The sequence below is a fragment of the Scylla paramamosain genome, chromosome 4, assembly GCF_035594125.1.
Source record: "Scylla paramamosain isolate STU-SP2022 chromosome 4, ASM3559412v1, whole genome shotgun sequence".
Classification (NCBI taxonomy): Eukaryota; Metazoa; Arthropoda; class Malacostraca; order Decapoda; family Portunidae; genus Scylla; species Scylla paramamosain.
The window spans coordinates 9,532,501-9,557,500 of record NC_087154.1 but is presented as its reverse complement, the minus strand read 5'-3'; the positions used below and the strand labels follow the sequence as shown (position 1 = coordinate 9,557,500).

At 42.3% G+C, this 25,000-nt stretch overlaps 1 long non-coding RNA gene and 1 other non-coding gene across 3 annotated transcripts in view; both read right to left on the bottom strand.

Moving 5' to 3' along the window:
- The window catches only part of LOC135099717 (uncharacterized), a 536,836-nt gene that overhangs the window by 310,611 nt on the left and 201,225 nt on the right, over nucleotides 1–25,000 (bottom strand). The window lies entirely within an intron of this gene.
- Nucleotides 17,419–17,490, bottom strand: Trnaw-cca (transfer RNA tryptophan (anticodon CCA)). The gene has a single exon. It is a non-coding gene; the product is annotated as a tRNA-Trp (tRNA).

Sequence of the window (25,000 nt, the reverse complement as noted above, 5' to 3'; positions counted from 1 at the left end):
TTTGCACTCAATAGATTGGAGGCAAAGTTGTGTTAGATAATAAAAAAAATAAAATAATAAAAAAAAATATTTCGACTGTACCTGCACATTTTTTTCTAACGTTGTGTGTGTGTGTGTGTGTGTGTGTGTGTGTGTGTGTGTGTGTGTGTGTGTGTGTGTGTGTGTGTGTGTGTGTGTGTGTGTGTGTGTGTGTGTGTGTGTGTGTGTGTGTGTGTGTGTGTGTGTATGGCTGCTACATCAAGTGCCTCAATACCCTTTACTTATGCATCTTTTTTTTTTCATTTACGTTTTCCTTTTTACAATTTAAATATATATTAGTTAAGATGTGATAATTATTATATAGGCTTAACGTGGTGGTGGTGGTGGTGGTGGTGGTGGTGGTGGTGGTAGTAGCAGCGTGAGAAACAACACCTGCTCGAGCTGAAGATAAGAAATGACCTTCAGCTGCCACCACCACAAGCACCACTACAACCACCACAAAGGAACACAAATGAGAACCAAACATCAGAAGCATAGGAGACATGTTAGCCGTGAAGAGACTATAGTTGCTTTTATAGCCATGTTAAGCTACACTATCTGCTCCAAGGTAAGGGACGCGGGAGAGTAAAGGTGAAGTGTCAGTGTTGGAAAAAAGGGAGGAAATATTTTGGCATTTACGTATTTTTGGAGCACGAGAATTATTAACATTATTGCATTTCAACCATCAGTACCACGTAATATTGCATCACTTCACCACTACTAGTACTAACGTTAACATCTTTTCACACTCACCATCAGTAACCAACATCACCACACCATCACTATGTATACCACCAATACCACCAACACAACATCACCATCACCACACATTTCTAGTAACACCATCACAATTACACTATCGCCTGTACCACCATCACCTACCACCACCAACACCACCACAACAACAACAACAACAACAATAAGAATGAAAACAAAGAACATCTAGACCACACAGTACCATCACCACTACCACTAACAACACCAACAACACAACATCAATAACAACAGACACTATCTATCTCCCTGCAGTTCCCTCTAGTCTGTGCTTTCCTTTCCGGCCGGATGTTGACACCGTGAAAGGCCTGTGTAATGCTTTTTATCTCAATAACGATGCTGCATGGCTCTGTTTTGCCCTTTTTTTCTTTTCGTATACATTAATTTCTCATTGTGACTTCCATACTGATTCTCGTTCAGCGCGCAGTGCAGTTCATTGGCACTCAACTGACGGCATCTCACTCACAGCCGGATACACAAAGCTTCAGGAAAGATGCTTAGGAATGTTTCACTTCCCAGCTTCATCATAACGTTTGCAGCTTGATGGCGAGGGAATACCAAAGCTTAGAGTCGCCGCTGCTCCCACCATTTAATTTTTCGCTATTTCCCAGACGAAGCGCTGCCGCCAACTGTGCTCTCCTCTTTAAGCAACACTCGACTAATCCCTCCAATACACAACAGATATTCTCGCTGCGTCCTTCACTAAATATACCTGTTACTAAGTCACATCCCCTACCTGCGTAGCTGTACAGTATATATTATTAATCCTTTACAGTGTCGCTATGGACTTGAAGATGTATATATTTCTGTGAGATTCTACATTACAAGAATAACTGTAGCGTAGCAAAGTGGTGGCAGCTGGTCTGGAGTGCAGTCTGTGGCGGCTCCCCACTGCTTGCCTAACAATAGCATAGCGTCCCAACTCAATACCGAACCCAGATCGAGAGAAGCAAGGGCTGCCCACACCGGCCACTCGTGCCCTAAGGCGTTACTGGCGTGGCGTCATCAAGGCAGTACTCTCAAGAATTTTTCCAGTAGGATATGAAAGGGACGCGCTAAAAATTGACCTCTTCTCTCCTGACGGGACTCACACCAGAAGACTATGACTGCAGCAATGTATGTTGAGCACCATTTCAGTGTCGCAGCTGAATATGAAGGCAAGAAAATCACAAAGCATCAATATATTACAATATTCACTGTTGTTAGAAAAAAAAATCACTGTTGTTAGAAAAGAGAAAAAAACAATCATAATCATTATCGTTTTGCAATATTTGTCAGGATCTGAGAATGAAAGAATACAAGAACAGAAGTACAAAGGAGTTTTTACTTATGAAAATGTTGCACACCCACCTTAAAGAATTTCAAGCTGTTTTTCCAAGACGTTTAATAATATATACAGTTTATCTTATCTTACCTCATCCCTTACTTCAGCAACAAAAGACCAGTTTCCAGGCACTTTAAATTTACCATCTGACATTATCAACTTCGGGTTCAGTTTTGTTGTCGGGAAGAAGCCTTTATGCAACGGTGCTTCCCTCATGTTTGTCTTCTTTATTGTTCTCTTATCTTTTTTCTTCTGTCTTTCAAAATCTGTATAACTATTTCACTGCGATAAACAAAAGATCAACACTCAAGGCACTGTACATGATCTTTATAAGCGTCCACAATCAAGAGAAAGGAAACAAAAAGTACAGATTTTCAAATGCCTAACCAGTGTAATGTTTAGAAATGTTTAACAAAGGCTTGTGATTAAGAAACCATGTCTCGAAGAGCAGTGAAAGGGTTAACATTTTCTTCGTTTTTCAATGTTTTTCTCCTCAAATAACAATCTTTCCAATATCTGATTTTCTTCTTCTGTATGAGGTTGCTGGAGTAGAGGTTCCTTCTTCCTTTCTTCTGAGTATCCGGGACTCAGCAATATAAAGTGATTTAGGTCTTTTTTTTGCCTCACACACTGTACATCTTGCTTCCCCACTTGTACGTCTATTTCTGTCTCGTAGTTGCAAGTTATTTGTTTCTTGGTTTACATAAGATTTAAGATGTTGGTCTATTATCATATATTTTCTTCTCTTTTAATTTCCTTATTTCATTTTATTACACGGACAGACTTTTCATTGGTCCTCCTTGTATCAGTGAGGTTTATCCTAATCCTTAATTATATTTTTTTTATGTCTTCCCTTTTCATTTCTTTTAGCTTTCCATATTTTGTTCATGAATTCTGCTATTGAAGATATCCCTTTATCCTTTATTATCTCTTTTTACTAAATTAATTATCTCTTCATGAGATCCCCTTTTCATTATCTCCTATATATTTCAAATTATTAACTTGGTTTTGTCTTATACTTATTTCCATTTTACTTGCTCCCATTTCTCCTCTTCATATTGCCACTTGTGCAGATTCTGGTGTTCATCCATATATTCATCCAACCTCCTCTTGAAACTAGCTAACATGTTCATTTGCCACGTTCTTGATAAGTTTGTTCCATTCATCCCCAACAAGATTTGTGAACCAATTTTAGTCTCGCTCCTTCTTAAACCTTATTTTGTCTCGTTTATAGCAATTCGTGCAAGTTCGAAATTGTTTCCTAACTAGACGAACCTGATCAAAAGACTTACCTCAACGTTCCCTAATAATAATGTGTCTTGGCAGCCCGTTCATTCTCGACCACCCAAGCAAAACCTATCTGATCTCACCACCCTAGTTCCGTCTGCTCCACCTTCTTTTTATACCGCCCCTTGGTTGACATACTCTTAACTGTGCTTCATTTTTACCATGCACTTCTCTGATTCAAAATTTCTTCCACTTCAACTCCGCCTCAGTTGTTTTAAATGTCAGTCTCCTTTCTCAATTAGATGGTAAAACCCTACACGTGTGGTCTTGTTTGTTCCTGTCTGGCTTCCTTCCATCCACTCATGCCTAGAAAACCTTGACCTACCCTCTCCAACACACACACACACACACACACAAGCCCGCCGCGATATACTATTTCTCTCGTCATTTTATATCAGTATTTTCCGCGGCTTTAGTCTTGTGAATTCGCTAACTGCGTGTTGGCATGAAACTGTATATTGGCTCTGGCGTGAATATTTCATTTTAATACTCGCTGCCTGGATTACTAAGCGTTTGATTTTTATTATAAAGCATTTGAGTTACGCTATTATTTCTTCTCTTTGTATTTACATCTGATATTACTACTGCTGCTGCTGCTGCTGCTACTCCTAATAACGACAACAGCAAGAACAACAATAATAATGAAAATAAAAATAACAATAACAAAAACAATGACAATAACAATAACATTAGCATCAATAACAACAAAACCAACAACAGCAGCAGTAAAAAATATAACAATAATAATAACAACAATGATTATAACAATAACAATAATAATAATAATAATAATAATAATAACAATAACAACAGTACCACCACCACCACCACCACCACCAACAACAACAACAACAATACAATCAACAACAACAAGAAAGAAGCAATCACAGCAACATCTAATACATCTAATACTAGTCACAGGCGGCCTATGCTGAAGGTAAAGACAGCTGGAATAAAGGAAAGCACAGGGAGGGAGAGGGAGGGAGAGAGGGAGTGGGCAGGAGGTCCGGTACGACTGGTTGTAATGCGATTAGAATCCAACCCGATATGTAAGCCGGATCCGGAGATTATGTGTTTGACTGCAGTCTGAGTGGTGTGGGCGGCGGCACTTTGAACTAGAAATGTTAGCTGCGTGCGAGGGAGAAGGAGGGAGGGCAGGAGGAAGGGACGGAGCGTGGATGTGACTGAGTGCCTCTTAATGTGTCAAGGTTTCCTGGGCATTGTGGCTTTGTGGGGCATGTGTGGATGCTTTGTGTGGGTATGGTTGAGGTTTGCTTTCTCTTGATGTCTTTCTGCTTGATCTCTCTCTCTCTCTCTCTCTCTCTCTCTCTCTCTCTCTCTCTCTCTCTCTCTCTCTCTCTCTCTCTCTCTCTCTCTCTCTCTCTCTCTCTCAGGTGCCATATATATATATATATATATATATATATATATATATATATATATATATATATATATATATATATATATATATATATATATATACAGGTAGAAAATCATCAGCATCGCATTGAACTAATTACCTTGTCTAATATACCTGTCCCATACATGTACACACACATTACTCACTGACGGCCTGGAGGTACGACATGAATGCCGGAAAAAAATAAATAAATAAAATAAATAAATAAATAAATAAATAAATAAATAAATAAATAAATAAATAAATAAATAAATAAATATATATATATATATATATATATATATATATATATATATATATATATATATATATATATATATATATATATATATATATATATATATATATATATATATATATATATATATATATATATATATATATATATATATATATATATATATATATATATATATATATATATATATATATATATATATATATATATATATATATAAAGCTGCATACATTTCGCAAAAGTATGTGCGTACGTTGAATTAAAATATAACACATGTAAAACTTCCTGCAAAATATATTATACAGTGTACCCAAGTAAAGATTCCTTGTATGTATGGACGTATAAACAAAGCAACCTACGCCACCACCACCACCACCACCACCACCACCACTACCACGACCACCACATTCTCTGCTGCCTTGGCGGTCGTATGTTTGCTTACCGACTCACACGCGAGCTTTACAAGTTAAATGTTTAAAGCTTGCTGAGTATTTATGGCGCTTACTGGGGATTTGTTTTGTGGCCACTGATACTTAACTACGTATCTATCTACCCATTTTCTATTTCCACTGATATCTAGCTACGTATCTATCTACCCATGTTTCTATGTATCTGCCTATCCGTCCATCTATATCTGTCTATCTATCTGTCACAATTCACTCATGAAAGAATGTCTTATACTAGTTTAGAATCTTCCATAAACATATACTAAAAGAGAGGGAGACTGTGAAAAGGAAAGGATAAAGAGAGGGAGGAAGGAAGGCGGTGAGAGGGACAGGAGATGGAAGGATGGAGGGGGAACGACAGCACGGTCAAGTTCATACAGTACTGCAAAACCAGGTCATGATCCAGTGTGTTGAAAATAATGAGTCGCGTTATAAAAGCACAGTGTATTTTACCGGCAAAGCATAAATAGAGTATATATAAATGCCGTGTTCCCGCAGTGTGTATAGTATTCTCGCGGTCACGGGGATGGAAGGTTGCGTCATCGTACTCTGTCAACCTGTCCACCAATACTGCATCAAAAAAAGTACATGCGGTACGTTTTACGAATATTTATCATAATCAAAATCGTATCATCCAAGCAGCATTCATTATTTTATTATTTGAAACTGGAAAATAACTATATTTAGCGGTATTCGCCGTTGCTGCCTGTATATATCAACAGTAATGAGTAATCCTGAAGCGTGCGGCATGCCTGGTTTTAGACGAAGGATTAACAGGCAGCTTGTTAGAGTACAGTAACGCCACCTCCGCTCCCGTGGCCGCGAATACAGTCACTTCATAACGAAACTAACCTTCTGCAATTGTAATTATAACATGAAATGTTCTAGGTGGTCACCACTAACTTCAATACATGGTTGTGTTCGCTGCAGCCTTGAGTTTGTGGTCTTCCTTAACACTAATAGGGAATTCCTGGCCATTCAAGAGGCGCGTCAGTAATGTTGTGTATTTTCCTCTGCATTGAGGTCCTGCAACTCGAGCCCTCCCGTCACAACACCCACACAAGAATACTACACCCATGCTCGCCTCACCGCACCAGTGTATTTACGTGCAGAGCGGTGCTCGCAGGTTTTCCCTTTCAGAGTGTAAACAATAACCCGGCCGTCTCACACTCGGGAATCAAGGCGCGCCAACTAATTGTTTTGGCGGGGGAATAATACATGAAGGTATATTAAAATTTACCACGTTACATTCTTTTTCCTTCATAATATTTTAAGTTCTCATGCAAGTTTTGACTGTCTTAGTGGTGAAGCACAGTGGTGAACAGGATTGTCTATTTTCAAGGGGTGTGGATGAAGGAGGATGTGTAGGAGAGGACAGGACAGGATAAGACAGGAGGGAAAAGGAGACATGAGACTGCAGGGGTTTGTTTCTTGTCTAAATGTTTTTGTCCTCTCTATCCACCTTTCTCTTTTTTTACTGTTTGTCTGTGTGCTCCTGTGCCTGTGTGCAGTGACAGGAAAGGAAACAAGACTTACTTAAAATACCATCACATATTCCCTAGTACAACACCAACACTGTCCACGTGCCCATGTTTCCCTCCCCCCTTCCTCCTTGACAGCACCCTCCCTCGTGCCTTCCACCGTCTCTCCCTAAGCCTATGCCTATCCCTCTCCGTCTTGCCGCCGCCGCCGCCACACGACCACCCACCACCGCTGACAGTCAAACGCGGCGTGCACTTTCACTTCAGTTCAGACAACAAATACAAAAATAGTTCTGTATTCGTGTTTGGAAATTTTTCTAAGATATTCTGTTAGGTTCTGGAAGTTAACATAACTGGTTGTATATATATTTATCTGTCTATCTATTGATCTATCTATCTATCTATCCATCAGTCTCTCATTCGATCAAAGAAGGAGATTTCAAGACACTTATCCTCGAGTTTTAGTTAATCCCTCTGATCTTTCTTTAAGGACTGGCACCTCAATAGGCCTTTGTATTCGTTTTTTTCTTTTGTCCTAGCCCAGTGCCCCTCTTATTTAAAAAAATCTATCTATTCACCCATCTGCCTTCTCTCATACCTACTTATCTACATACCTACCCATTTTCTATGCAATTATATATCTAATTATGTATCTATTCATCTATCCATCCTTCTCTCGCTTCCCTACCGCTATTCAGCAGGAGGCCGTGTTCTGTATAGACTCTTGAGGAAAGTTTCGTTTTGTATAATCACGAGAAAGTTTTTAATTAAAGCCTTCGTTTGTGTGGCGCCGTCTATGTATATGTATGTCAACCTGTGTGGCTGTCTCTTTGTCCTCCCGTCTGTCTCTGTCCCTGTCTGTCTGTTTTGTCAGCCTGCCAGTGTGTTTGTCTTTCTCTTTTTGTGCTTGTTTCATGTCTATTTAGTTTGTTTGCTGTCTAAATGTTCTGTGTTGTCTATTCAGTTGTGATTTTTTTTACTGTTTGTTTGTGTGTTTGTGTGCCTGTGTGGTTCTGTTTACCTTCTGTTGGTACTTTGCTTGCTTTTTCTGCGGTGCCTGTTTATGTATGTATGTGTCTGTCTGTCTGTCTGTCTCTCCTGTTAATGTCGTTCTTTTCATTTGTTTGTCTGTTTTGTTTGTTTGTTTGTTTTGTCTCTTCCCGTCTGTCTCTTCATTTGTTTATTTAATCTATCAGTGTGTCCGTCTGTACTCTGTTTACTGTCATTCTGTAGAGGCAAATTACGTAAAAATACTCACAAATTCCCTCATTAGAAGGAAGTATTTATCTTATAATCTGTTTTCTCTCTCTCTCTCTCTCTCTCTCTCTCTCTCTCTCTCTCTCTCTCTCTCTCTCTCTCTCTCTCTCTCTCTCTCTCTCTCTCTCTCTCCCCCAATAGCGGGCCGCCGTGATGTAGCCTCGCCTCGTTACTCTCTCCGCCCACTCGCCTGATTTATCCCAGCACAGAACGCCTCTCGACCTCCCTGCCTCCCTGCCTCACCTTCCCTCACCTCGCCCTGCCCTCCCCTGCCTGAATGACGGCACCTGACGGGGGATTATTGGTCCTGCACACCCGCACGCACGTACCCACCCACCCGTCCACACGCACACACACACACACACACACACACACACACACACACACACACACACACACACAGACACACAATACAGAACCAATCCCTAAATCAGCCAGGCCGTCATCTAAAGATTAAGTTGTCACGGAGGGAAGTCATTGCATTAGAAGGAGGAGGAGGTGTGGATGAAGGAGGCTATGTAGGAGAGGAGAGGAGAGGAGAGGAGAGGAAAGGTGAGGAGAGGAGAGGAGAGGAGAGTAGAGGAGATGAAAGGAAGGAGAGAAAAAGGAATGAGAGTAGAGGAGAGGAGAGGAGAAGGGGGGATTTGGGTAGGGGAGGGGAGGGAAAGGAAGGGGAGAGGAAGGGAAGGGGAGAAAAGGGGAGGGGAAGGGGCACTGGGTAGGGGAAGGGAGGGGAGGGGAGAAAACCTGTGGACAGAGGAGAGAAAATGGAAGATGAACGAAGAGAAGAGATTATAAGAGACGAAAAATAAAGAAAAGAGAAAAACCAGGATAGGGAGTAAGGCAAAAAGGAAACAATACGATAGGAGAGAGAGAGAGAGAGAGAGAGAGAGAGAGAGAGAGAGAGAGAGAGAGAGAGAGAGAGAGAGAGAGAGAGAGAGAGAGAGAGAGAGAGAGAGAGAAACAAGGAAAGGAGGTGTTTCCAAAAGAGGAGGAAGGATGAGGAGTTAAAAATGAGGAGCAAGAAATGAAGGTACTTTGGGAGGAGGAGGAGGAGGAGGAGGAGGAGGAGGAGGAGGAAGGGGATTGTGTAGGATAAGGATAGGGGAGGAGAAATGATGAGGCAGTTTGAGAGGGGAGAAAGAGAGGCAGGGAGTGAGAGAGGTGAGGGGGAGAAGAGGGAAGCCCGTGGATGATGGGAATAAGAATGGGGAAGAGGGAGACTGTGTGAAATGAAGGGCGAGATGAAAATGGGGGAGAGAGAGAGAGAGAGAGAGAGAGAGAGAGAGAGAGAGAGAGAGAGAGAGAGAGAGAGAGAGAGAGAGAGAGAGAGAGAGAGAGAGAGAGGGGGAGAGTGAAGCTTAGACACGAGCATTAGGGAGACAAGGGGGGAAAAACTACGACAGAAATTATGATGAGGGGAAAAAAAAGTTGGCTGGAAGGACGGGAGGGAAAAGTTGTAATAAGCCAAGGCAGTGTTGTCATCGTCATTTTCCCTCCCGCATCCTACATGGCACCTCAAGTCTTCCTTACTGCACCCCTCCCTCTCCCTCTCTCTCAATCTCTGTCACTTCTCTTGTTCTGTTGTTCATCTACATCCCATTATTACAAAGTTATTAATCGTTTTCTGTTCTTCCTCTCCTTATTTCCCATCCGACAGCTGCTGAAGGAGAGTGAAGGGAAGGAAGGAGGGAGGGAAGAAGGGAGTGAGAAAGGAGGGGAAGAAGGGAAGAAAAAATGGAGAGAAGGGAAGGAGGGGAGAAAATATTATGGTGAGATTAACACAGTCAGGAGAGAGAGAGAGAGAGAGAGAGAGAGAGAGAGAGAGAGAGAGAGAGAGAGAGAGAGAGAGAGAGAGAGAGAGAGAGAGAGAGAGAGACTCCTAAACCTTGATGGAGAAGAGGCAGGGAGGCCGAAAATGAAGACTGAGAGTGCAGGGGGAAGAGGAGGAGGAGGAGGAGGAAGAGGAGGAGGAGGAAGAGGAAGAGGAGGAGGAGGAGGAGGAGGAGGAGGAGGAGGAGGAATAAAATAGGGGCAATATAGGTAGGAGGGTTCGGTACTGAGGGAAAAATAAGGAAGGAAGGAAGGAAGAAATAAAGGAAGAAAGGAAGGAAGGAAGGAAGGAAGGAAGAAAATAAGGAAATGAAAATTAAATGAGAAACAGAAGATCGAAGACTGAGAAACTGATAGAAAAGGAGAGAGAGAGAGAGAGAGAGAGAGAGAGAGAGAGAGAGAGAGAGAGAGAGAGAGAGAGAGAGAGAGAGAGAGAGATACAGACCGCGGTGTTCTTGAGTATGAGTGAGTGGGTGTGAGATGAGTGAGTGAGTAAGAGGCGGGACGAGGGGAGGGTGGGAAGCGCTGAGTGTTGGAGGAGAGGAGGTGGGTGCTAAGAGTGTGGGAGAAAATAGGTCGGTGTTGAAAGTGTTGGGGAGGATAGGTGGGCGCTGAGAGGCTGTGGGAGGCGATGTGGGGGCTGAGAGGATGTGGGAGGAGAGGAGGTGGGGGGGTGAGAGGGTGTCAATAGTGGGCAGGAGACACGGGCTGGCGGACATTGTTCCGTGAGCTACGCGTCACACAGATGGCGCTCACTCATTACCTGCACAATGGACACAATTACCGCCTGTTTATAAGTTTCCTAGTCTGGTTTCTCGTTCCTTCATCTATCGCGGTCCTTCCTTCCTTCCTTCCTTCCTGCCTGCATTACCTTCCTTCCTTCCTTTCGTCCTCTAGTTTAGTCTTTCATTTATTCACGTGATCTTGTTTTCGTTTCTACAATACCTTCCTTCCTTCCTTCCTTCCTTCCTTCCTTCCTCCGTTCCTCAGTCTTATTCCTTCCTTCATGCTGTTTATCTTTCCTTCTCTCCTCCCTCTCTCTATCTTAATTCTTCCTATCTTTATGTGGCCTCTACTTCCTTCCTTCATCTCTCTCTCTCTCTCTCTCTCTCTCTCTCTCTCTCTCTCTCTCTCTCTCTCTCTCTCTCTCTCTCTCTCTCTCTCTCTCTCTTCAGCCTGGTCCTTCCTTCCTTCTATCTATTCCAATTCAAAAATTTCAAATTCAAATAGGTTTATTGCCCATGTGAATTTTCTCACAGTAACAACATACACTTTGTAAATTGAACCGGCTGGACCTATGAAATGTCAAATATCTTTTATAGTCTCAATGGAAATCAAGTTATATACCATTTTATAGCCCTAGAGGTTATCGAACGTAAGAAAAGAAAAGAAAGAAAAAGGAATAAATAAGTAGATAGAAGAAGAAAATGATAAAGAATAAGTGAATAAATAAATAGATAGAAAATAATAAAAAAACAATCATCGTAACAAATCAACCCCCCCCCACACACCTGAACACTATATTCATGAACATCAAACTCCTCCACGCCTGAAACATCACACGTGACCAACATCACACCTGACCATAATAACCACACGTCACCATCACCGCTCGTCACCATCACCACACACTACCGGGGACGCGCATATAAGAATAAATAAATAAATAAATAAATAAATAAATAAATAAATAAAAATCATACAATGGCAAAACACTATTGGCAATTAGCAACTCTTAAAAGACAATAATTTCACCCACAATGCCACAATACTGCACTAAACACCACACACACACACACACACACACACACACACACACACACACTCACCCACGCAACTTACAGTCACCCAACACACAACATCGCACAGCACCTAGGACTAATTACAATACACTTTACATACAACCACAATTATCTATTACTGCCACATCACAATCACAATATATCTTTCCTTTTTCCTTCCCTTCCTCGGTCCTGGTCCTTCCTTCCTTCCTTCCTTATATCTATCCTTCCTTCCTCCCTCCCTCTCTTCAGCTTAATCTTTTCTATCTTTATCGGGTCTTTCCTTCTTTCGTCCTTCCCTCCCTCCCTCCCTCCCTCCCTCCAGAGTCCTACATAGTCTTTCCTTCCTTCCATCTATATTTCCTTTCTTTCCTTCCTCCCTGCTGCATCATCATTTTTTCTTCCATCCATCTTCCCTTCCAGCCGGATCTTTCTTCCCTCTCTTCCTTCCTTCATTCCTTCCTTCCTCCTATCTTTCCTTCTTTCTTCCTTCCCTCTAGAGTCCGACCAGGGTAAAAACTATCAAAGATTCAATGATGTACATAAATAATATAATGAAAAACATATAATATTAAAACATCCAGACTACACAGCGTTACATAAATCCAGAACTGGCCAACGTCCTCACTATTACACAAAGTTGGCTCAATCTAAAAGAGAGACACTGACAAGCCGAGATATCCACTCCAGGCTACGAAGCATTAAAAAAATACTGTGGTGATGAATAGCGAGGCATCGTGTGATTAATTTTGACGCGTGTAATGTTAGTGGTGCGCCTCAGGGGTCTGTGTCTTTGATATATTCATGATCCAGACTTCGGACTTGCTTCTAAAAATATCTACATAACACAAGACTAGAAATGTAAACTAAAGAAAACAATGAAAATATAACGTGATTTTTTTTCTTTTTTTTTATGTAAGAGTGGCACTGGCATATGACAACAAAAAGAACGAAAAGAAAAATGTCCACTGAGGTGCCAATCCGTAAAGAAAGGTTAAACAGATCATCCAAAATAGGAGGATAACTGTCTTCAATCCTCTCTCTTCAAAGGGTTCAAATCACAGGAAGAAGGAAATACGGGAGCAGGCAGGGAGCTCCAGAATTTACTATTAAAAGGAATGAATGACTGGTTAACTCTTGCATTAGAGAGGTGGACAGAATCATAGAGTGAGAGAAAGAAGAAAATCTTGTGCAGCGAGGCCGTGGGAGGAGGAGAGGCATACAGTTAGCAAACAGCACATTAATGATCTAGAATTTAGACAGATAAATATATATTAATGACCTAAACTTCGGGCTCATCGCTAAAAACATCCACATAACATCAAATTAGACACGTAAATGAAAACAGTGAAACTATAAGAGCATGATTTAGACACAATCAAAATGAAGCGTTAATGCTTATTGGGCTTTGATAGAGACGTCTAAACTAATGTGCACAGGTAACAACAACTTCAGATATAATTATAACACGCAAAAGAGTTCGTTCGGCAAAAGAAAGTCTGAGTGGCGTCATTAGTAACACTCGCACTGCTGACTTGTGAGTGAAAAGACCACTACAATTTTGACCTTTATTGACCGCCACGCCGAGTACAAATCTGCGGAAATAATTACACGATTTTCCACGTCACTAGTCACACCGTATTTGCAACAAACCATAAAATTCTGATCATCTTGTTTCGTAAAGCCGAAACTAAATTGGAATCAGAACAAAGAACTTCGAAATTAATCACAGCGTCACGTGGCTTCACATGAAGGAATGTCAAGGAAACTTAAATTGCGTCCTTAAAATTTCATAGAATCAGTCGTGATTTAAGAGACTTCCTTGAAAAAATCGACAATATAAATGATGAAAACCTCTTGAAGCTTCTTCCTCAGACGATAACAGGAAATACCGAGCCAGAATTGAAACGGCAGAGCCTCAACACGTCTTCCAGAACAATAATTCAACTTGGGATCACTCAGTCGATGGAATACGGCCCCAAACAACGTTACAGAAACCAGAACAAGATTATGGTAAATATCTCGCCGACTTTTTAAATGGCCCGGAGTTTGAAATGATGTACGTGCTGCCTTGCCATCTGCTGTTCCCACTCCTCCTCTACAGTCACTAACCACGAACATGCATCATTATTTCAGGCAAACAGTGAGTGGTTTGATTACTTCTAAAAACAAGTGTCACAATACATACAGACACAGACCACCACCCTCTCTAACACACACACACACACACACACACACACACACACACACACACACACACACACACACACACACACACACACACAGGCAGCCTCTTTCTAATCCCTTCACTGCTGGCTAATTCTTTTTCCCCCATAATCACCTGCAACTTTTTTAAACACTCATTTTTGTACTCCAGTCTTTTAAATGGTTTGGTGGACGAAAAGGAGATAAAATTAGCTTCTCTCTTTTTATGTGTTCATACAAGTTTATACAGTGGTCTTCCTTCCCCTCCTCCTCCTCCTCCTCCTCCTCCTCCTCCTCCTCCTCCTCCTCCTCCTCCTCCTCCTCCTCCTCCTCCTCCTCCTCCTCCTTCCTTCTCTTTTTTACTTCCACCTCCTCCTCTACTTTTCCACTTTCACCTCACACTTTCCCCGTTTCCTTCCTCTACTTCTCGTTTCCTCCTCATTTCCTTCTTTTCATCCTCTTATGCTTTATTTCCCTTTCTTTCCTTTCTATAAACTTAATTCCTAAATGTATTCTTTTTTTTTATTCTCTCTCTCTCTCTCTCTCTCTCTCTCTCTCTCTCTCTCTCTCTCTCTCTCTCTCTCTCTCTCTCTCTCTCTCTCTCTCTCTCTCTCTCTCTGGTTTCTAATCTCTCGCCTCTTCCTAACCTTTGCCTCTCCTTATATTTTTTCCCTCTCTCTTTTTCATCTTCCTCCTTCTCCTTCTCCTCCTCCTGTCCTTTCCTCCACCATTTTTACCTTCTTTCTTTATCTTTTACTTTTCATTTCCTCCTCGTCCTTTTTTTCCCCCACCTTCCTCGTTCCGACTTTAATTATCATTTCTCTCTTCGCTCTTCCCTGTCTTCCATTTTTTGATAATGTTTTCCATCCCTGCCTCTCATTTTTTTCAGTATCTTTCCCCCCCTGTTCACTCCTTTCTTTCCTCCTCTTCTTTTCCTTTTGTCCTTTTGTCCTTTCATCGTCTTTTCTTCTTTATTTCTTACCTCGTCTTCGCTTTCTCTCTCTTTGATTACCCTTTTCTTCCTTCCTTCTCTTTCTTTCTCTCTTCCCCTACGCACTCCATTCTTTGTTTAATCATCGGTATCTCTCTCTCTCTCTCTCTCTCTCTCTCTCTCTCTCTCTCTCTCTCTCTCTCTCTCTCTCTCTCTCTCTCTCTCATGCGTTCTTTCATTGTTCTTTTCTCTCATATCGCATCGGTTCTTTTCTCTTTTTTTCTCTTTCTCTGTCCGTCCTCCACTCTTTCTTTCTCTCTCTCTCTCTCTCTCTCTCTCTCTCTCTCTCTCTCTCTCTCTCTCTCTCTCTCATTTCCTCCTTCCATTCTTCCCTCCGGTGCATAATCAGTTAGCAATCACTTTCATCTCTTTCCTTTCTTTTATTCCCCCTCCTCTCTCTCTCCTCCTAGTTCTTTCACATTTCGTATTCTTCCCATGCACATAATTTAATTTCCCTTGCTCTCTCTCTCTCTCTCTCTCTCTCTCTCTCTCTCTCTCTCTCTCTCTCTCTCTCTCTCTCTCTCTCTCTCTCTCTCTCTCTCTCTCTCTCTCTCTCTCTCTCTCTCTCTCTCTCTCTCTCTCTCTCTCTCTCTCTATTACGGCGACACTAACTTATTCGTTCGGTTCGAAATCTACACGTCTTTTTCTTACAACGAGTTACGCTACACGAGATAAGCTTGTTAGATTGTAGGGGCGGGAGTTCGGTAGAAAATGCTCATTTAACAATAGCATAGGAAGCGAAGGAAAGCGAGAGGCGGTGGTTTTGGGAGAGGAGGGGCGCGCGTCGAGACAAGAGTGAACTGACAGGCTGCAGGTTGGGAGCGAGACAGGTGGATGCATGGGTGGGCTTGGGTGTATTGGGAGGCAGAGCGGGTGAGGCAGGTGAGGGGCGAGGTAAATGAGGGTGAGAAGCAGGTGAGGGAGGTGATAAGGCAGGAAGGAGCACAGAAGACCCAGATTGCAAGTAGATGATGGAGGAAGCCTTGGATTAGGTGCACGAACGAGATGAAAGGCGGCGAGCAGGAGGAGGAGGAGGAGGAGGAGGAGGAGGAAGAGGAGGCGCCTATCAGAGGACGCCTTTCCCCTGCCGGTGCGCAAGACAGACCTTTGCAACGAGAGCAACGAAACCACAAATAGTCAGCCCTTGTGCCTGTCACCACCACCACCACCACCACCACCACTTGCCTGTCCTACCGGCGCTTCAAGGACGTGCCAGGTAAAGGAACAGGTAAAGCAGCAGGTGCACGAGCGTTCCTGACACAACACCTATCCCTCCCCACCCTCACACACACACACACACACACACACACACACACACACACACACACACACACACACACACACTTACCTAGACGCCTCCCATATACTTAGGAAACAAATACTACTGGGAGTTTGTGAGAATGGGAACGACAACACCAGGAAGGAGAAGCAGTGAAGGTGTGAAGGGACAGACAGGTGAGTGCAGGTGGACGCGAGGAGGGCCTGGTGCACCTGGGCGGCCTTGCTCTGATTTAGACACACCTGTACGAGGCTGGCCAGTGACGTGGTTGTTATTTCATCCGCACTATAACCGTCCCCACGCACTATAAATACCTGCACTTCCATAACTATCCATTATCCTCTTTATGGCAAGGTGCAGTGGGAGCGTTATTCTCTTCTTATTTATAGGAGCAGACCCCCGCGCCACGCCACCCCGCGCCGCCTCGTCTCTTTGTGTGCGTGTGAAAGGAGAGTAAGTCAGTCAGCCATTGTCAGCTTTTTAAAATTGTCGGTCTTTCAGGTTTAAGCTTAATTTGTTTCGTCGTAAAAATAGCACGCGGGTAGTATTTGCGTCACTCACCAGGGAAAGAAAAGAGTTAATTGAAATGTCAGGTATGGGTTCCAGGTTTCTCTCCTTCCACTGCTAATCGTACTGCCGTCATCACAGTTGTGGTTGTTGCTGATGTTGTTGTTGTTATTATTATTATTATTATTATTATTATTATTATTATTATTATTATTACTATTACCATTATTATTATCATCATTACTATTACCAGCAACATCATGAGTTTCCAACATCTACAGAAGCAACAACAACAACAACAATAATCAGAGCAACAATATCTACCATGCATGCATCAACCAAGGCTCCCCAAAACTCTTCTTAACAAGACAAAATATCAAGCACAACAAAACCAGTCCTGTTAAGCTAGACAGACGCGCAGAGCAGCAATGCAAAACCTTCACGCAGGACGAACAATAAAAAAAAAAAACGATATTCCGACAACCTAAGAAATGGCAGACTTGATGGACCACGAGTAGTCACACAATCATTTTTCTTCGCTGCTGCGGGAGGCAAGGCGTCACAAAAAAACAATGAGTGACCCTGGAGTGACTCGAACACCCAGCCTTCTGATCTGGAGTCAGACGCGCTACCATTGCGCCACAGGGCCGCTTGGCATCAGGCGTGCTGCTCACAGTTATCAGGCGAGTGATAAGCCGCCTTCTCGCAACAAGGGGAATACTAATCTCAACCTCATCATCACTTGTGTGCTGTTTATTTTATCAGGAGTGTGTCAGGTAAGCCAGACAAGCGAGATCAATAACGCAAAGCCAATGGAAGCGCGTCTCATGGCACCCGCTGCTTGAGGTCACGACGCCACACCTCAGGAGTCCGCGCCGCTCATAATGGATGCGCCACTTAGCCGAGCCTCCACTGACAACTCACGGCTTGAGACCTCACGAAAGATAGTCAAGACAAATCTTTAGAGTTTAGATCCTGAGCAGGCATCCTCTTCCCTCCTTCCCGCTACCACGCCGCCGCCTCCCATCCACAAACCTTCGGTGCTGAGGCTCCCTCGCAGTCGTGGTCAGCTGGCAACTCAGAGAACGGAGCAGTGCCCGCCTGTCTCCCTGCACAGGTAGCCACGTACACCTGATAATTATTGTGAAAGAATATCGCAAAGCTGCCAACTGCCCCTCTGAATAGACAGCTTTCCCCTAGACAGGTAAACAGCAAGCACCCTCCCTGCAGCAAGAGAGGGGCAGGGGAGGGAGGGCGCAGATCGGCACAGATCGGCACATTTAGGTCACCCCTCAGTGATGCAATAGTGACAGACTCAATGCACTGGGATTAAAATCAATTATTATTCCTGAACCGCTGTTTTGACTAACATTAAAATAATAAAAGTAAATCCAAATCTGATTCGTAGAATATTTCATCAACTCAATTATATTCCTGAATCAACACTTCATTCGATATCAGTGAAATTCTCGAGCAAAAAACATATTCCTATAATCATGGGAAGCATGGGAAGATAAATACCTGAAAAAAAAAGTATCGGATTTGATCTTTTAAATATAATAATGGAGACAAATGCAGAATAATAATCGTTAAATTTGCTCTGAGTCTATGGGAACACAATAGAAGGTAAGCAACAAAACACTCAACGCTGATTCTATACGCGACAGAACACCATGACGACCGCCAAGAACTGTCTGATTATGTTAATTTAGTCTCGCCTCCCGAGCGTCGTCCCCACCACTCACCGATGCACTGCTGCTGCTATTGCTGTTGCTGCTGCTGTGTGTGTGTGTGTGTGTGTGTGTGTGTGTGTGTGTGTGTGTGTGTGTGTGTGTGTGTGTGTGTGTGTGTGTGTGTGTGTGTTGCAGAGGGAGATGCATAGTAACTGACATCCCAAAACTCAGCAGGCAAAGGGTTCAGGAAAATTCAGAGGTTAAAACGGACATCAATGCGAGAAAAAAAATGAAAAATAAAATAATTAAAATAAAATGAATACCTACATAACTAACTAATCAAAATAAACTACTTCCTTTCTTTGATCTTAAGATGTAACACTAACTTAACACTACAACATAATAGCACTTCAACAGTTCACGTTCTCTCCCCACAAATGTTTACATAGCATTGATACTAACCTAAATTCTAAAACCATATTCTTTTATTTATCTATTTATTTCGTTTTATTTTATTTATTTATTTTCATTTATTTATTTATTTATTCATCTATTTATTTATTTTTTACCACGAATATAGCCGAGAAACAAAAATATATTCAGTAATCCACACAGACGGTTAGTGAAGGAGTGCCGAATTGAGGCATCCCGATTAATCAATACAAGAAAAGCAATACACCTTCCTTGCGGTCCATCTCATGAATCAAGGGACTGGAATCTCTCTCAAGGTGACACTGAACATCTCGCGGGGGTGTCAAGGCAACGCACCACTGAGGCAGCCACGGTAACCAGGCGACGACAAGAATGAAGTATAGATGGTACAATTAAAAAAATAAAAAAATAAATAAAACTAATATTATGAAACATGAGTAGAACAGGTACTCTCTCTCTCTCTCTCTCTCTCTCTCTCTCTCTCTCTCTCTCTCTCTCTCTCTCTCTCTCTCTCTCTCTCTCTCTCATTATCATCATCCCCACATAAAAATTGTAATTAGGAATAAAGAAAAACTAACCACTTTAATTCCTTTCACTCTTTTCTTTCTTTATGAGACTTCCTCTAATCATCGGTTCACGAGTCGATAATTCGAGAGAGAGAGAGAGAGAGAGAGAGAGAGAGAGAGAGAGAGAGAGAGAGAGAGAGAGAGAGAGAGAGAGATTCATGTCCCTGAACCAGTCAGGGATGCAACCAACCAGCCAGCTCCCTTCCACACACACACACACACACACACACACACACACACACACACACACACACACACACACACACACACACACACACACACGTACATAATCTCTCTGCCTGATTCTGTTACTCCCACTCTCCTGTGACTTCGACCATTTAAGGAGAGGAGTATCACCTCAAGAATTAAATTGGATGAAAGAGTGGAAGTCTTTCTGTACTCGAAACTTTAGAGAGCAGTAACCAAACGCTCTCTCTCTCTCTCTCTCTCTCTCTCTCTCTCTCTCTCTCTCTCTCTCTCTCTCTCTCTCTCTCTGAAAACGTCGTTAGATGAAGTGAAGATGACAGACGCACTACCTGGAATCGCCTCCTCCCATTCAGGTAACCTACTTGTTATTAAACCTTCCTATGCTTCAGGACAGATTCAAGGGAGTGGCAGGGCGGCACGGTGCCTGTCTCACTTCCCTACAGGTGACATGTACGAGTGTAGTTAATAATAAATATAATAAAGTGTCGTAGGCTCCATTAACTGTTGTCCCTGTTACGTTCCCTACCATTGCAGCATTAGGGAGCTTTGAAAGATTTGAGAAATTTATGGATGAGAATGATAGGTGAAAATATGTATGCGTGTTTCAGATAGGAATTGCCACGTGCAGGCCTGACGGCTTCTTGCAGCTTCTCTTATTTTTTTATGTTCTTAGGGTCTTAGTCGGCGTGAGTGGTCCCACACCATAGCGGCAACAGCTCGGCGTCATGCGGTCTTCACTTTACAGAAAAAGACAATACTGACACAGATGACACAGCGAGGAATCAATACAATGACACAGACACGAAAATCACAGGCACTTTAAAGGCAGACAATACTGACACAGCGGACACAGCGGAGCAACCAAAGCAATGACAGACACGAAAGTCACAAACACTTTACAGGCAAGACAATACTGACAGCGAACACAGCGGAGCAACCAAAGCAATGACACAAAGACGTAAATCACAGGCACTTTACATGCAAGACAATACTGACACAGCGGAGGAACCAAAGCAATGACACAGACAGGCACATCACAAGAACAACTTCATGAGATAAACACAGGCACGACACCCCCAGCAGGTGCCCCCAGCATGACAGATTCAGGCCACTGTGTGTGTGTTGTGCCTTTCTCTTACACACACGTCACGTTCGCTCGTTGTCATCGACGCCAACAGGCACAAGCACTCCATTTCACCTCCTGCCATGCGGCCACCCTCTCCCTCCCAAGCGGCTTTCATGTTTCTCTTCCCGCCGCCATCCGTACACAAGGGAAACAGGTGGTGCCCTTTGGAAGAAACTCTACTCGCACGTACCTTAATTATATAACAGATCGAAATATGAATGACTCTTGCATGTCATTAAAGAACTGCTATTAGTGCAACTCACAGCTGTCTACCTACCACTGTTGTAGGTGAATCTTTGCCAAATGCTTTAAAGGCAACTATGCTAACCATCACACCACAGGGGCCAGGATCTACTAATGCATTTATTTAATCTATTTCCCCATCTATTTGTGGAGCCCAGTGAGCCAGACAGGGACCCGCCTACAGATATAAAGTATCCCACCTCTGCTATTAAGAGATAAAGGAATAGGGTAATAGATAGATAGTTAGATAGATGGACATATAGGCAGATGGGTAGATATGCAAGTACTCGTAGGTAGGCAGGAATAATTTTTCAGATATAGGCAAGAATAAACACATATAATGCACAGCTACACAGATGAATACCAAGACAGACAAATCCTTATACAGCCTGACAGATAACCGATAGATGGACAGACAGAGACAGATGAAGGCAATAATACGAACAAATCGCCTTCCGCGGAACATGCGGCTTGGCTCTCCCGCTTACCAGTCACACAGGCTTCTCCTCACTGCCTCTCACAGCACTGATTCCTGAATGAGCTGGGAACCAAAGAAGATATATTGTAGGACGCACGAGAGATAGAATAGGACATGGAAGTACTGTGTGTGTGTGTGTGTGTGTGTGTGTGTGTGTGTGTGTGTGTGTGTGTGTGTGTGTGTGTGTGTGTGTGTGTGTGTGTGTGTGTGTGTGTGTCATGATCAGTCTCACCTTCTCAACCTTTACTAATTCTAGTGAAAATTTGGGGTTTTCAAGGACGTTTTCATGATTCTAGTGATAGTTTAACAAGGAATCTGCATAAGTAAAGGTAAAAAAAAAAAAAACGAAAAAAACACTCATAAGAACGTATTTAATACTTTATAGCCTTTGAAAAAAAATATGAACAAAAGAAAAATAAATGCTTGGAAATGAGGAGCCCAGAGCTTTCCCTGTCCTCGGTGATGCATAATGAAACCCTGCCATGCACTTCATCACAAAGAATGCCAAGTATCTTTAATGGCATCTTACACGTGTTTAAAAGGAAATAAAGAAGTCCATTCCTGAAGTTAAGTAGACCAGCTTATTAAACAACTTTCTCCGTACTATATGTTTAATTTACTGATCTGTTAACGATAGATCAAAACAAGACGCAACACGATAAACGTTACAGAACCAAACACCGCAACAGAGCATAACAATACAAAATACAGCTACACACCCCTGCACGAAAGAAACACGGGAAAAGGTAGGGTAGCATAGCACAACACAGCGCTACACGGAAAGGGAAAGTCGTCAGAGGGCGTTATTGAAAGTGTTTGGCATTTTACACCACTCACTCACTCACCCACCCACACACACACACACACACACACACACACACACACACACACACACACATACACAGCCTTAAAACCATCACATTAACGCATTTTCTTTACACCTATTCACTTTTCCACACGCTTTATTAAAGGTGCAAAAGCAGTGAATGCCTGAAAGGCGCCGGCTGCGAATGAAGTGTACAGACTCCGATACAATATATTGAAGAGGATTACACTGCAATATAATATATATATATATATATATATATATATATATATATATATATATATATATATATATATATATATATATATATATATATATATAATTTTTTTTTTCCCTTAAATTAAACGTGCTTGAGGGATAAAGAATATATATACTCTTTCAACCTTTCAAGATCTAACTCCCCTCGTGATTTCTGGCATCTAGCCAAAAATATCTCCAATAACTTTGCTTCTTCTTCTTTCTCTCCTCTACTTCAACCAGATGGCACCACTGCTATCACATCTATTTCTAAAGCTGAACTCTTTGCTCAAACCTTTGCTAAAAACTCTACCTTGGACGATTCTGGGCTTGTTCCTCCCTCTCCTCCACCCTCTGACTACTTCATGCCTCGTATTAAAATTCTTCGTAATGATGTTTTCCATGCCCTCGCTGGCCTAAACCCTCAGAAGGCTTATGGACCTGATGGGGTCCCTCCTATTGTTCTCCGAAACTGTGCCTCCGTGCTTGCACCTTGCCTAGTCAAACTCTTTCAGCTCTGTCTGTCAACATCTACCTTTCCTTCTTGCTGGAAGTTTGCCTACATTCAACCTGTTCCTAAAAAGGGTGACCGCTCTAATCCCTCAAACTACCGTCCTATTGCTTTAATTTCCTGCTTATCTAAAGTTTTTGAATCTATCCTCAACAGGAAGATTCTTAAACATCTATCACTTCACAACCTTCTATCTGATCGCCAGTATGGGTTCCGTCAAGGACGCTCTACTGGTGATCTTCTGGCTTTCCTTACTGAGTCTTGGTCATCCTCTTTTAGAGACTTTGGTGAAACTTTCGCTGTTGCCTTGGACATATCAAAAGCCTTTGATAGAGTCTGGCACAAAGCTTTGATTTCCAAACTACCCTCCTACGGTTTCTATCCTTCTCTCTGTAACTTCATCTCAAGTTTCCTTTCTGACCGTTCTATTGCTGCTGTGGTAGACGGTCACTGTTCTTCTCCTAAATCTATTAACAGTGGTGTTCCTCAGGGTTCTGTCCTGTCACCCACTCTCTTCTTATTATTCATTAATGATCTTCTAAACCAAACTTCTTGTCCTATCCACTCCTATGCTGATGATACCACCCTGCACTTTTCCACGTCTTTTCATAGACGTCCAACCCTTCAGGAGGTAAACATATCACGCAGGGAAGCCACAGAACGCCTGACTTCTGATCTTTCTAAAATTTCTGATTGGGGCAGAGCAAACTTGGTATTGTTCAATGCCTCAAAAACTCAATTCCTCCATCTATCAACTCGACACAATCTTCCAGACAACTATCCCCTCTTCTTCAATGACACTCAACTGTCCCCCTCTTCTACACTGAACATCCTCGGTCTGTCCTTTACTTATAATCTGAACTGGAAACTTCACATCTCATCTCTAGCTAAAACGGCTTCTATGAAGTTAGGTGTTCTGAGACGTCTCCGCCAGTTTTCTCACCCCCCAGCTGCTAACTCTGTACAAGGGCCTTATCCGTCCATGTATGGAGTATGCTTCACATGTCTGGGGGGTTCCACTCATACTGCTGTTCTAGACAGGGTGGAATCAAAAGCTTTTCGTCTCATCAACTCCTCTCCTCTAACTGACTGTCTTCAGCCTCTCTCTCACCGCCGCAATGTTGCATCTCTTGCTGTCTTCTACCGCTATTTTCATGCTAACTGCTCTTCTGATCTTGCTAACTGCATGCCTCCCCTCCTTCCGCGGCCTCGCTGCACAAGACTTTCTTCTTTCTCTCACTCCTATTCTGTCCACCTCTCTAACGCAAGAGTTAACCAGTATTCTCAATCATTCATCCCTTTCTCTGGTAAACTCTGGAACTCCTTGCCTGCTTCTGTATTTCCACCTTCCTATGACTTGAATTCCTTCAAGAGGGAGGTTTCAAGACACTTATCCACCAATTTTTGACCACTGCTTTGACCCTTTTAGGGACTGGCATTTCAGTGGGCATTTTTTTTTATTAGATTTTTGTTGCCCTTGGCCAGTATCCTTCCTACATAAAAAAAAAAAAAAAAAAAAAAAAAATACTCGTGCCCATTTCAGGAGCAAAATGGACACAAGGATAGGTGTGTGTGTGTGTGTGTGTGTGTGTGTGTGTGTGTGTGTGTGTGTGTGTGTGTGTGTGTGTGTGTGTGTGTGTGTGTGTGTGTGTGTGTGTGTGTGTGTGTGTGTGTGTGTGTGTGTGTGTGTGTGAGGAAATTCGATAACGTTATTTAAGCCTCCAACTTGAAATCCTCGAATGTAATTATGAAGCTAGTGATAATTATGTAAAGTAACAGTATAGTATAATAATAATAATAATAATAATGATAATAATAATAATAATAATAATAATAATAATAATAATAATAATAATAATA